Raw genomic sequence first — 13482 nt, 5'->3', positions numbered from 1 at the left:
CCTTGGATAAGCTTAGTTTTCACTCTGAAATGAAACAAAGCTGAACAGAAGTGATTCCTTCACGGTTTTTGACAAGTACCAGCTTCCAAGGACTGTGAACATTTACTAAGAAACCATTATTTTTATGTGGTCAACATCATCATAAAGATATTCAAGAGACACAACTTGTTGAATTTGTCAGAGGTTCATCAAGAATTATCCAACACAGAACCATAATAAGAACTGAATAAAAATTAGGCTCTCCTACAAATAAATCACAATTTTTCTTTTTTTTTTCTTCTAATTTATTTGCTCTGAGATTATTTGAAGATATTGAGATATACATCAACATATGTTATAAAATATTTTGTAAGAAAATGTCAAACAATCATAGGCTACTTTAGCATGCTTGGTATTGAAACAAAGTATATTGGGTTGGGTTTTTTTTTACTATTGGACAGAATGCTTAAATGGAAACTTGAGTTGGCTGGCTATTAAATACTTTAAAATGAGATGAAAAGGACAGCAAAGCTGATTAACTTCCTGAAATGTGAGTGAATGTGAAGGAGCACAATTGAAAATAAAAACATTAATTTTACTTGCTCCCTAAAATAACCATTGTTATTAACAGGTGTCATCATGGATGGCATAGTAAAGAACTTTTAAATAGTTCTCTTTTCCCCATGTTCTTCTTGCATTTATTTTGAATCACAGCTTTAGTAACACACTTTGTCTGCACCCCCTTTTCCTTATCAGCCAGTGGTGCCCACGCATATCTCAGTTCTCATTCCACTGCTGCTGGCTTTGCAACAGTTAATGGATCCCTCCTCTCAGACCCTTCCTCACAAGAGATTTGTAGTTCTTCATTTCAAACATTGGCCATGGATGAGATGGATCAAAGTAAAATCACCAGCTACTTCATTACACAAACAGACACAAGCTCATAGAAGGAAGTCTCTCATAGTAAAATCCTTATTAACAGAAGCAGCAGCAGATGAGCCCGTCCTTATATGCAATGGTTTTAGAGCAGAAGGAGCCAATGTATTTGCTGTGTAATAAAAATGTTGCTCTTACAAAAGTATCTCGAATGAAAAAAAAGCTGCTTCAAAATTCAAAGAAGAGAAGTCAGAAAAAGACGGTGATCAACCTTATTTTTATTACTTCGGTGAAAAAGAGCATAAGAACTATCACTGAGCTTGTTACACTCACAAGTCACACATTCAGGCACAGACACAGAGATGACAAATTATTTCACCTCAGATGAATGCCTGCACCTTCCCAGCAGATAAAGAATTTCTGTTTCTGTTCTGTAGAGGGTTTTTAATCTTCAAAGTTAACTATTTGGCATATTTCATAATAACAATTTATTTTAAATGGTTACACAAGTATATACAATACTCTGTTATTTGCAGAACTGTCTGTTTTTGCAAATTGCTGCTATTGCATTCAGGATTGATTTATAGACATAGGAAGACTGCCAAAGCAGACTTTGTACCACTCTGCTGATTTCAGTTACTCTGTTTCAACTGCAGCATTCATAAACAGAAACAAATTATGTAGACAGAAAACTACACTCCTTTTAGACAAGAAGAGGCTTGCAAAGTCAGAATTTACTTGTCTTTGAAAAGGTATTTGTAAAGGAATGAAATTTTATGCTCAGCAAAAAACTACACAACAAGAAAATTAGGAATATGACACAAATAACAAAAGCCAACAAATAACTTTAAGTGGAAAACTCTCTGTCATTTACTTCACAACATGCAAGTTGAAGTTTTACATGTTACTAATAGAGCAATTGATGTAAATATGTGAAAAGAGCTCCATTTTAGGATAGGTGTGAAATGCATTTCAAAACAAGAAAACAAGCCTTAGAGAGATTGTTTGTTTTTGTTGTCACCAGACTTCCCACTAAGAAAATTTCTATTCCTGCTTTGAAAAGGAAAATATTCTGAATGCAGGCAGTGCAATTTGACTTCTTTTTCCAAGACTTAAATTCAATTTGGTTTTGCATCCCCTTTTTCAAGGGTGGGTTGGCAAGCCAGCATTGAAAACTCTCCCCTGTTTTATCCTGTTGAGCCCATGCAAGCATATCAGAAAATAGGTGTGAATTTCCCAACACACAGAGTTTGGGAATAGCCAGGAAATAATTCAGTTATAACATTTCCTTCCTGCAGCAGTGGAAGCAGGGAGTACAGAGTGAGCTCAGGGTAAGTGAATGGTACAACTGAGAGGATCTGGCTGTTGCTAACAGGATCTGCTGAAGCCCCACTGATTTCACTGGGTTTTGAACTGACTGCAGTAGAGGTAAGTCTGACTCTTCAGCAGAAGAGAATAGTTTGCAGCCTGTACCTCATGAAGCTGTTGGATTTGTAAGCTCTTACAAATTATGCAAGTTAAACTGCATTCCGCCTGTATGATAGCACAGCAGTAACACCCTCCTTATCTGCTGGAGGGTGGTTTTTTTAATATGCAGGTAGGCAGAGCCAGCTTTTGAAGCCCAAAATGTCAACAGAGCCATCCAAGGAAATGGATGAATAAATGTAAAATAGATTTTCTCTTCTTACTAAAATACCAATTAACTGTTATCACTTGTTTTGTTTTGAAAGACTTAAAGGTAGGGGAAAAAAACCCCAAACAAAAAGGCTTAAATATCTTCTACAGGGCTGAGAGTTTATCAGTGAACTTTATTGAAGCTGCTTAGTCACTGTCACATGGAGCTGTCAGGGCTGGTGGTGACAAACTCAATTTCAAGCACTTTCCAGCCAGCACTAATGGCAACAGACCTTACATTCAGCATGGCTCCCATTACCAAGCTTCAAAACACTGCACAGGAGAGCAGAGGCATCTTCAGGAGAGAAAGCACTTCTGCTTCCCCCCCAAAATTGTCTGGAATCTGGAGAAACAGTAGTTTTCCAGGCAAAAATGAGTGAATTTATAGAATATAGGTGAAGCAGTTGAGACACCTCACGGAAGAAGACAAATAAATGCATTTGCCTCTTTTGTGGCCAATTTTCCCCCATTTTGAGTGTCTGGAAAACCTTTTTCACAACATCAGGTGGCACAAAAACCCCAAGATTAACAGTTAATTGAATGTATTTTAAGAACAAAAAGAAAGATAAACAAGCAGGGAAAATATTTTCTTTTAGTAGATGCTTTGGAATTACCAATGAGTTTATAAAAGATGAAAGTTTGCTTTGAGGGATTTTTAGATTTTTCTTTGATTTTTACACATAATTATAAGACGATAATAATTAGAAGTGTTGCTTTACGAGGTGTCACGAAGAGCTTCCTCCTGTACCCAATTGTCAGCACAAAGCAAATAACTGTATAAAGCACTGAGCTGACCTTCCAGAATATTTTCCTATCTCTCTACCATAGTAGAGATTAAAAATTGGCAGAAATTCAGCTGTGATAAAATGGAACAACCCCAACACCAGTAAAAGTGATCCTTTGGACACTAAGGCTTATCCTAATATTTTCTAAGTCCATATGCAGAACTCAGTCCTCAAATTCTTGCTTAGACAGGGGTGGCTTATAAGAGATATTTTGGTCGTCTGTTTCTGCTTTATTATTGACACAAATTAAATCATTAAAAAAGGCTGTGTACTAAAGAAACAGTCCTCCCTCATTTCAGATACAGGATATAAAAGAAGGAATAGATTTGAGCATCTTGGAAGTAAAGAGGTTTGAGAAAATAGGGAAATTTCTAGCAGTCTACATCACTTCAGTGATAAACTGTGGTGTTTAGAAGTAACACTGCATGTGTTTTTGCCTCCAGTAGACTTTTTCAGCAGCAAGCATGATTCTTTATATATTCAGTCATATAATCATTAAAAATTTAAAATAATATGTATAAATTTTGACATTTTTAATTTTTTTTTTTTCTCACAATACATTAATGACCACTCAGTAGCATCAAATAGAAAAAAAACAAATAACACATTCACTTACATAGAGGCATTAACATCACGGTACGTTTGCTAAGCACATTATTACAACAGAAAAGCAGCTGAACTTTTCCTTCCCCAGCTACGTCTTGCTTCAAATCCTTCTCTAGTACACGATTACAGCCTAAGAGTGTCCCTAAACTTATCTAGTTTGAACCACCTGAATTCTGGAACAGCCTCGAGACACTTTCATTATATAAAGTCACTACAGCTCTTTTTATTTTCACCTAGTCCAAACCAAATAACTGATATAAACCCCCTCACGTTTCGTATGCCACTACAGTATAAAGAATGAAAAAGGACCCTCAATCTCTAGGTTGATAATACCTGTAGTGGGTTTTAAATCATCTTTATGAATAGGGGTATTATCTAATAGGTGTAGGGTTAAATGGAGTCCAGATTCAATAAGTAAATAACAGTCAGGTATTTATAAGGTCTTAACTAATGAGCAAACCTACTTTAAAAAATGCAACTTTCAAAGCTCATGAGTTTATGAGATTTTAATTAAAGTGTTCTGCTCTAAATTTAACATATACCCTTAGGTACCCAGGTAATGAATTAAACAGATTTGAGGATATGGGATAGGGTTTTTAATTTTTCATTATTATTTTAAGGCTATTTTCATTGTCGTACTGGATCTGCTTCACATGGAAAGTGTTTTTAAGAAAAATAGAACTGGATTTATCTCATTTCTCAAGGCATGAGCTCAATTGTCCCTTTTCTAATGTTTGTGTAATAAAATTCCAGATCAGAAATATTGTTAGAGTACTTTGTTTGGTTTAAGGCTGATTTTTAAAAAATTCTCTGAAAATCTAAGATTTATGTTTTAGGTCTGTCAAACCCCCTTTTTGGATGTTGAGGAAAATAAGTAGAACTCAAAATGTTCAACTTGACTATAGTTTACAAAATGTTGTCTGGTCATAAGTATTTCAATGGGAGTTGCTGGGTGTTGATAAAGCGGGAAAACCTGATCTCCATCAGCAAGTGCAGAGCACCTAAGGCCTCAGCTGACAAGGAAATAGAAGGTTTTTCTGCCTCTTGATACCTGCTCATGTTAAAAAAACCCTGCAGGAATAGGATTTTCCATAAAGCCTACCTTAATCAAAGACCAATCTAAATAGAAGAATGTAACTTTCATTAAAAAAAAAAAAAAATTGGTATTACCTTCCATTTAAGCTGTGTTCCCACTCTCATGTTTATTATTTCAAATTTTCTTCTAGTTAAAGTTTTCATTTATTTGTAAATATGCCCTTGAGAGTATAATATGTGGCAAGAATTCCATATGAACCCTGAGAGGATGGCCCAGAGCACATATGCAACAACCTTTCAGCAAAACAGAGCTTGTGAGGAAATGCCTATCTCAATATAAAATGTGTCCTTCAAGTCACTTTAAGTAGCTTAAAGTACCCTTTTATATTACCTGAGGTTGTATATCCACATGATAATGGTTTCCCTCCTCTTTGTCTGGTGTATCACCGTGTCCCTCATGTATATTCTCCACAGACTTTTCACCTTCAGACTGTTTCTCTTTGGATTCTGCTTGAATTTTTCCTTTACCTTCAACCAATTATGCCTTAAGTAAAAGTCATGATGTAAGTTCCCCAGCAGTTAATAGTTTCCTCCTAAATCCCAGAGCCTACTCACTGGAAAAACCGCAGTCTTTTGGAATTCAAGATTCACATGCCTGATCACATCTTTGGTCTGTGAGATTTTATAGCTTCAGACAAAGATTCTGCAGAAGACAGGGAAGGAGGAAAACAGTACATATTTGTCTTCTCATTTGGGTTTCGATTAAACTTGGTGAAATTCTTGGAAAAACAGCTTGTCACGCCATTCTTTTTGATGCTTTTTCACTCAGAAGTGTAGAGGAAATGAGTTTCATAGAGAGTTTATCAATGATATTTTCTCCATGGCAAAATCCCAGGAGCTGTCTTACTCAGAGGTGTGACAATGTGTCGCACTGAAACACCAGTGTCAAAAGAAAGAATAAAAATAGGCCAAGACAGAAAATAATTTATCTTGATCACTTCCCACTGGTTTACCTGAGATAGTCTCCTGTGTGACTCTTGGGAGCAATGGGATCAAACGCCAACATAGCACAGATCCATTGCACAGCTATGCAAGAGACAAAGCACCTCAGACAGCATGGATATCCCTTCAAAGTCCCTGCCAATGCACTGATGCAGAGACCTTTGTAGTCTTACTCTCTGTATCTCTCTGAACACGTTCTTCCCTGCTAAAATCAGTAAGAAATTATCATAATTCACTTTCACAATATGTAATAATCTTTGTCAAGAGATTTATGGCACATTTTTCAATTTCTCTCAAGTTTAGAGAGGTGGGGAAGGGGAAAATTCTTCTCATCAACTACTGCTGAGTGGCCCTCAGCAATACAAGCAGAGGAAAAAACACATCAGTAGCAATAGGAAATTACAATTTAAAAGTCTGCCTTTTCTGAGCCTCAAGTGGTGATCCTTAATACCCTCTGTCTAGGCAGCAATTCTATCTTACTGTCACAGTCTTTTTCAGAGGCTGACAACCTGGCATTAAATTCCTGTGCCAATATCCCAGGAGCAGTCAAATGTCTCTCACTTGTTCAGCTCACCTGCTCCACTTTATACTCATGTTCATTAGCTGCAAAGAGTTCAGTCTTTGATCACAAAAAATATCAATCCATTCTTGGTCATACAGAAATAATGGACTGAGTTTGTAGGGAGACTGAATCAGTAGCTATGGGGATGTACACTTTACTGGCTGATTCAGGATGTATTAGCAGCTGTTCCTTATATTAAAAATTTGAAGTTTTTCAATATTTACCATCTCATGAAAATCTATAAGTGAGGGAAAAAAATGAATTATTGGGAATGCTACACAATTTACTATAATTAATACCTTTATCCTTGTGACTGATAGGTAGCTTGTATAAGAGCTATAATCCTTTTTTACTATATCATTAAAGTTTCAAATAAAAGAAGTTCAGAGAATACTGACACTAGAAAGAGATTTAGGAAAATACCTATTTTTTAACTCAACTCATGGCCCATCAGCTCTTTAATTTACACATCCACTGTTGGGGTGTGGCCCAGAAATGTTTCCATGAATTTTTGATGGTTTCCTGTGACACATGATGAGTTCTTCAATCCTACCTCTAAATTAAACTTGTTTGAACGGTGTGATTAATCAATCGACACCATTGTCCTTAAGACAAATCCTTCAGGCAAACTCTTCATTAATACCTAATTCGGAATAATTGTTTTAACATCTTCTTGTTATTATTCAGGCTGTATCTTCATTCATATCTGACAACAGGACAAAAGGACAAGAGGTAAGACAATACCACAACTATTATGTTTCCTCCCAGAATGCAACAGATTAATTATTTTATCTTTTTTTTAATATAACTACACTAATTTTCTCCTTCATTTGCTGCACTACAATGGGAGACCACTGAGTTTACCAAAATAATCTTAAATCTTCTTACAATAAGTTTGCAGTGTAAATATTACTTAGAGGATCTCAGTCTATGGGAGTCACCTAAACAAAATGTGAAAAATGAACATTTTAGTAGATGAAATTAACTGTGCTGAGCAGGAGTTCTGTAACTGGCACCAGCCCTGTGATTTCAGCTGTGAAGCCAACTCCACACTGCAATAAATCAGCTCTACCTTTCCTCACTAACTCATCCTGAAAAGTTCCTTCCCGTGAAGAGAGAGCTGCATTGATTTACAGTCCTTTGGAAAGGACCTGAGCTGGTAGCAGATTCTAGCAACTGGGACAGATTCTTGTAACAACTAACTAACAAATCAATATACTACCTGAAAGTGTTAATTAGCAAAGGATTTTTTTTTATTGTCCAAAGGAAGATGGGAAAGAGTTGTTGCAGTAATTCCTACTTTCGTAATTGACACTTTTTTACCTGAATTTTTTCTGTTTTGTCTACAAAAAACTCCTCAGTATTTTGCTTTCTGTAATTAACTGTCATAAACTGGAATTATTTGCTAGAACTTCTGGCTTGATTTTGTTTTGATTCACTGAAAAATAACACAATTTATATTCTAAAAGTGAAACTAAATATAATTTGTCCTCAATGTCTCATTGAAGCTAAACCCCTTCATATGAAGAGTGAATACAAAACAACAGCAAACAAGAAAAAGTGTTCCTGGTACATCTGTGCTGTGTTTTCAGAGGCAGATTTGATTTAAAATTCATTGGAGAGAGAAGTTGTCTCTTGGGAGGGGCTCAAGTTTATTTGTAATTGGCGGAAGGAAAAAGAGTCAATATTTTTCCCACTTTATTTGGAAGTGTAACTCAAAAAAAAGGTAAACAGTATCAGTGTTGCAAAGAACTGAAACACACACATGCAGAAAGGTCTTAACAGACAGGATAAAAATCCTGGTGGAAAAGTGCTGTTAGCTGAGGTAACACCATATGTTCTCTTTCTAACCTCTCAAATGATAATGTTCAAACCTCCTCTTCAATTTAGCTCTTATCTGTCTGCTGATATCTTTTTTAAAAGAAAAAAAAAATCTCAGTGCAGATATGCTAAAAGGAAAGAAAAGTGTAAGCTAAAAAAAAAATTATCTGGTGAGTTGGTAGTCTCAAGTATTTTTTACCATGGAATTCATACCCAAAGGTGAATTTTCCTAAAGCAAACATTTTTTGAGCAAACCTGAGTGGCTTCACCTTTTGTACACTTGAGCTGCTTTTTAAAGTAGAGCTTTTAACTTTTAGAAATTCAAGTTTTCAGAAAATATTAAAGTCATCTTGAACAAAAGCTTAATCTGGATAAATGAATCCTCGGAAGATGCCTTCTGTACCAAGTCGTGTCTGCTACATTCCCAGTGTTAATGGAGTCTTTAAGTAATCTTAAAGAATACTTATAGGGAGCACTTTAAATATAAGAACTTTCTCTACAAACACAGATGAAATTGTATTTTCAATGAAGCAAATAGAAATTTTACCATTATTGTAAATGTAAGGATTTTACACAAAAATTTACCTCGTCAATAGTTATATGACTTTCTTGGACTAAGCTCCATTTTTCCTCTCCCACACTTGCTAGAATTTGTGTTATAGAAGGTTATTTGGGATACCTTCGTGTTTCATAACAAAGCAAACATCAAAATCAATTCATTCATGTGGATAATTTTTATGTGTGGAGCTGAATTCAGAGGGAGTGATGGAGCAAGTGCTTAGAGAAATGCCATATATCTGGTGTTGAAATTACAGTTCTCTTGTACCACAATTTTATCTTCTGTTGAATAGGAAAGAACAGTTTGTCTGAGACTTTTTGGGAAATATTACACAATTTCAAGGCTACTCTGTGTGAAACCCTGGTAAAAGGTTAAACTTTCCCACTGAACTTTCAAAGATGAAAGAGATGCCTATATTGAAACCTCAGCCACTGAGCAATACTGGTAAAAGATATTCTGTCCCTGAATAATGTGGCCTCTTTCAGCTACATTTCTTGGGTTTCAGCTTTGGTTTTATCAAGGGTCGTAGGACGATTGAGACTGGAAGTAACCTCATCAGGTCACTTCCTTTCTGCTCAGGGCACAGTAATTTGCAGGAGCTCAGCTTGTTATATCTCTACACACATGTGCTACACAGCACATCGCACCAAACACATTCTACACCTCTAACCCTGGGTCCTGAAATAACCTCCTCAATGCACAGGTGTGCATAGTTGTACTTTCATAAAGGAATCAAATTTAAAATACTTCATGGTTTTCCTCATTTAAAAAAAATTATATGGCTGGTATTAGCATATTATAATTAATTTATTGGAATACATTTGGATTAATTACTTTGCAACTTGAATTTTAAGAGAGGGGGTTTTTTCTGTTGTGATAGACCTTTTTTTCATGGGTTGAAAGACAAGATTTCTCTGCTGTGGTACTGTAAAACCCAGAGGGCTTTTCTTGACTTTCATTGTTGTTGTACGAGCCAAAAGCCCATTATACCTGGCAAGGTAAGGCAGTTTCATTGCCAATTAGCTGGTATATTTAACTGGGTTTAAAAATATGGGCAAAAAAAATATGGATGGTGACATGAACAGAAAATAAAGAATTTGACTACCACATGAGTGACAGATATTGTTTGTTTTGACACAGGAAACTCTTGTTTACAAAATCATTCATGGGGGAGGGGAGAGTCCTGAAGCTTTGCCTGCCCCACTGTATCCCAGCCTTTCCTGTGAAAAACACAGTTTTTCAGCATTCATATTCTTAAGCAAGTGTCAATACATGGGATATTATTTCTTTTTTCCATTGAAAACTGTGAAGGAGACTCATTTGTAATACCTGACAATGAAAAAGTGGCTCTGGAATGTATGACATCATTTACCTGAAACATGTTCCTGCCTCAGAGACAGGCTGATACTCTATATGACAGTTTTCCAAATAAATCTCACTCCATTCTGTCTTGTAATCATTTCTTGCATTTCTCAGTGCTGTCTCTTAAGACTTCCTAAAAGAAATCTATTATTTTCAGCAGAAGCCATGCTGTGTTCTGATTAGAAAGGAAACTGTAGAGGAATTAATGGTTTTCAGGTAATAAAACAAAAAACCCTTCTCATGCTCTTGCATTAACCAAATCTTTCTTCCTAAGATATAACTCAAATAATTAGTCAGTTGTTACTGGCTGCCTTCAGAACATCCACTGTTGTATGTATCATTGATATTAAAATCAAGTGTTTCTAATAAATGATTGGATTTCAAAGCTTGAGTAGTAGTGACAGCCATTTCTTTTAGAAATGGCAAATACTTTGATAGTGATAAATGGAAGCACATTAAAAACTCTGAGCAAAATTTCTCCTCTTCACAAGGCGAACACCACTCAAATTCTGGATCACTGAAGTGTTATGTTTAAGTCACTCAATGCCCATGATCTGTATTCTCCACATAACTGCCAATACACATGAATTTTACACTCTTTTGACATATCTACCTCACTAAACTGTGGCCGTCTCTGTAGTCAAACAGCAGCAAGAACAAAAGTGAACTGCTGCAGAGGTACTGCAAGATGTATAATGAATATTGCTGAAAAGCAGAAGGATTATTTTCAGTGACTTCAGCAAGTTTGTGGTGAGGTTCTTGTTTTTAAACCTTACACTAAGTTATCATTTTCCTATTTTTTTATATTCCTGCCAGTTTCTAGTAAAGTAAAAGTTCTAAAAAAGAGAGAAGTACTTTTAAAAATATATCCTGGAAAAGTATTTGTAACTGCTGCGTGAAACTGCAAAAATGTTTGCAGTTTCACACAACAGTTATAAATACTTTTACAAGATACCCACAGGGGGAAGTATTATTTAAGCATGCAGACCAAATGGAACAGATCAGCTAAGAAAGAATCTTATCAATTACAAAATTCATTTGTACTCAAGAGATAGTACTTGAACCTGAATCCTTCAAATTGCAGCAGATGCCTGCTGGACCATAGAAATAATATTTGGTAATCAATATAATTTGATAATTAATTGCAGAATTCCCTATTTCAGTGTGGATTCAACTTTGACAGAAAGTCATCTTCTCTCCCTGCCCCCCAAAGAAATAGAGAAAACCCAAGAGTTTGGGGGTTTTGACGATTGATATAACTTGAAAATTTATGAGGGATAGTAGCTTGAATTCCCACCAGAGAATTCATAGAAACCAGCTCACAAACTCATTCACACTGCATTTCTTACAGCTGTCCTGAAGATACTTGCTTCCTAAGTTTCATTTCCCATTTATAGGAGCAGCAGGTCTATATCTGCTTCTCTGAGCCAGCAGAAGAGAATACAAAACACATTTTGCTTCAGCAGCCTTTCTTTAGCTTGGGCTTGGGGTTTTTTTTTATTAGTTGGCTGAGGCCCTGTGTTCCATTTTGTACTATCCTAGGAGAGCACAAACTAAGAATTACTCTGGCATGCAGAATTACTTGTCTAGAGGTTGATCCTTATGCCTTACACTCTGCAATACGATACGTGTCGAAACTTTGCATAACGCAGAGGACACACATCACACCATTTCAGTTCCCCCTTCCCTTCATGAACTCAGCCAAAGAAAGAGCTCTCATGTCACAAATACTGGGTTAAGAGGTTACGGCTCAACCTCTTGAGGGGGTGCTTGTTGCTCCTCTCAGAAGGCAACTGCTGCAGGTCAGCTGGTATTGCAGCAGAGTCTCTGCCTGCTCCAGTTCTGTCAAAGGGGCTGAGTTTAAAAAAAAAAAAGCAACACAACAAACCACAGATGGGATGAGAGGGAACCAGATGCATAGTTAAGCTGTCAGATCCAAAGGGTGATAAATTCTCCTTACAAAGACAGAGGGTACAGAGGAGACAGCAAGAAACCACCCAAGCCAGTGATCTAGGAAGCTACTCAGCTGCATCCAGAATAGGAAGTTTGATCACATCCTCAGATATGCTCTTGGGTGGGTTTTTCCACTAGATTTCTAGTGCCATGGGACAAGGTCAAGTTTTGCAATGCAAGGAACTGCGAATTCACAAAGGAATAAAATACACCTATTCTATATACTGTATCCATGCCATAAGTGTATGTGTTTGCCTTTCAAAAATTGTATTCTTAATCATATAAACTGGGATTGTTTTCAGAACAACAAATTAATCAATAGGGTGAACTGCATTTACAGTAATAAAGTTGTTAGAGACATTATAATTTACAGCTGCTGAGATTTTGTCCCACTATATGAAAAACTTTTAGCAAATTATTGAACATCACAGAGAGAGAAAAGATAGAAGTGTTATTTATAAAAACAAAGAAGAAATATTTCTCATCTATTTTTCTAGATACCAGGAAAGTTTTCCAAACCAAGATGATGAATAAAATTATTTCCTGTGTTCCACGTCTGCTTTCCCTTTAGTACTAATTACACTTCCATGCTTGTCTGACACCTGTCTGCTTTTAAGTCACTAATTAAAATATGAAATGTGGAAAGCTATTTTTAAGCACAGAATTCTATTGTTTCACCAGGCTGAATTATTCCTTCCCTTTTCCAAGAGGTGCTGCCATGCATTTCAGATCTTAGGGTCCAAAGTGGAACAGAAACCAAACTAACTTTCCCATTGCTTTTCAGAAGAAAGCTTTCTGCTCTGTTTGCACTCTTGCCTTAACAGTTAACCAAAATCACTCTCCTCTGGGAACTCTCCTCATCGAATTAGCAGTGCTGGAGCATGATCACAAATACAGTCATGTTAATTTCATCTCCATTCCAAACACAGGGAAAAGCCTGTTATTGGAAAGAAAGGTTCCTTCTATTTCTTGTCCCTGAACAATTCTCCTCTGTCTCTGCTTAGCCGCTTATTCTGGATGTTCGTTTTCTTGTCCCAAAATTCCCTCCATGCAAAATTCATCCACGGAGTACTCTTCTTCTCCAGGACATTTCAAATCACGCTGGCAGATATTTTCCCAAATTAAGGCTTTTGGTATACAAAAAAAGTCTGAATTGTTTTTCATTAACATTTTTGCAAGCTCATGTGAACACAAGCCCTAGACTATAAAATACATCAAAAAATATCCTGAAAATTGTACTAATCAGTATCTTAAATCTATTTAAATAC

The sequence above is a fragment of the Corvus kubaryi genome, unplaced genomic scaffold (assembly GCF_017639235.1).
Source record: "Corvus kubaryi isolate FWS band 111438036 unplaced genomic scaffold, C.kubaryi_AGA036_p1.0 76, whole genome shotgun sequence".
Lineage (NCBI taxonomy): Eukaryota > Metazoa > Chordata > Aves > Passeriformes > Corvidae > Corvus > Corvus kubaryi.
Note: the sequence above shows the minus strand (reverse complement) of the source record.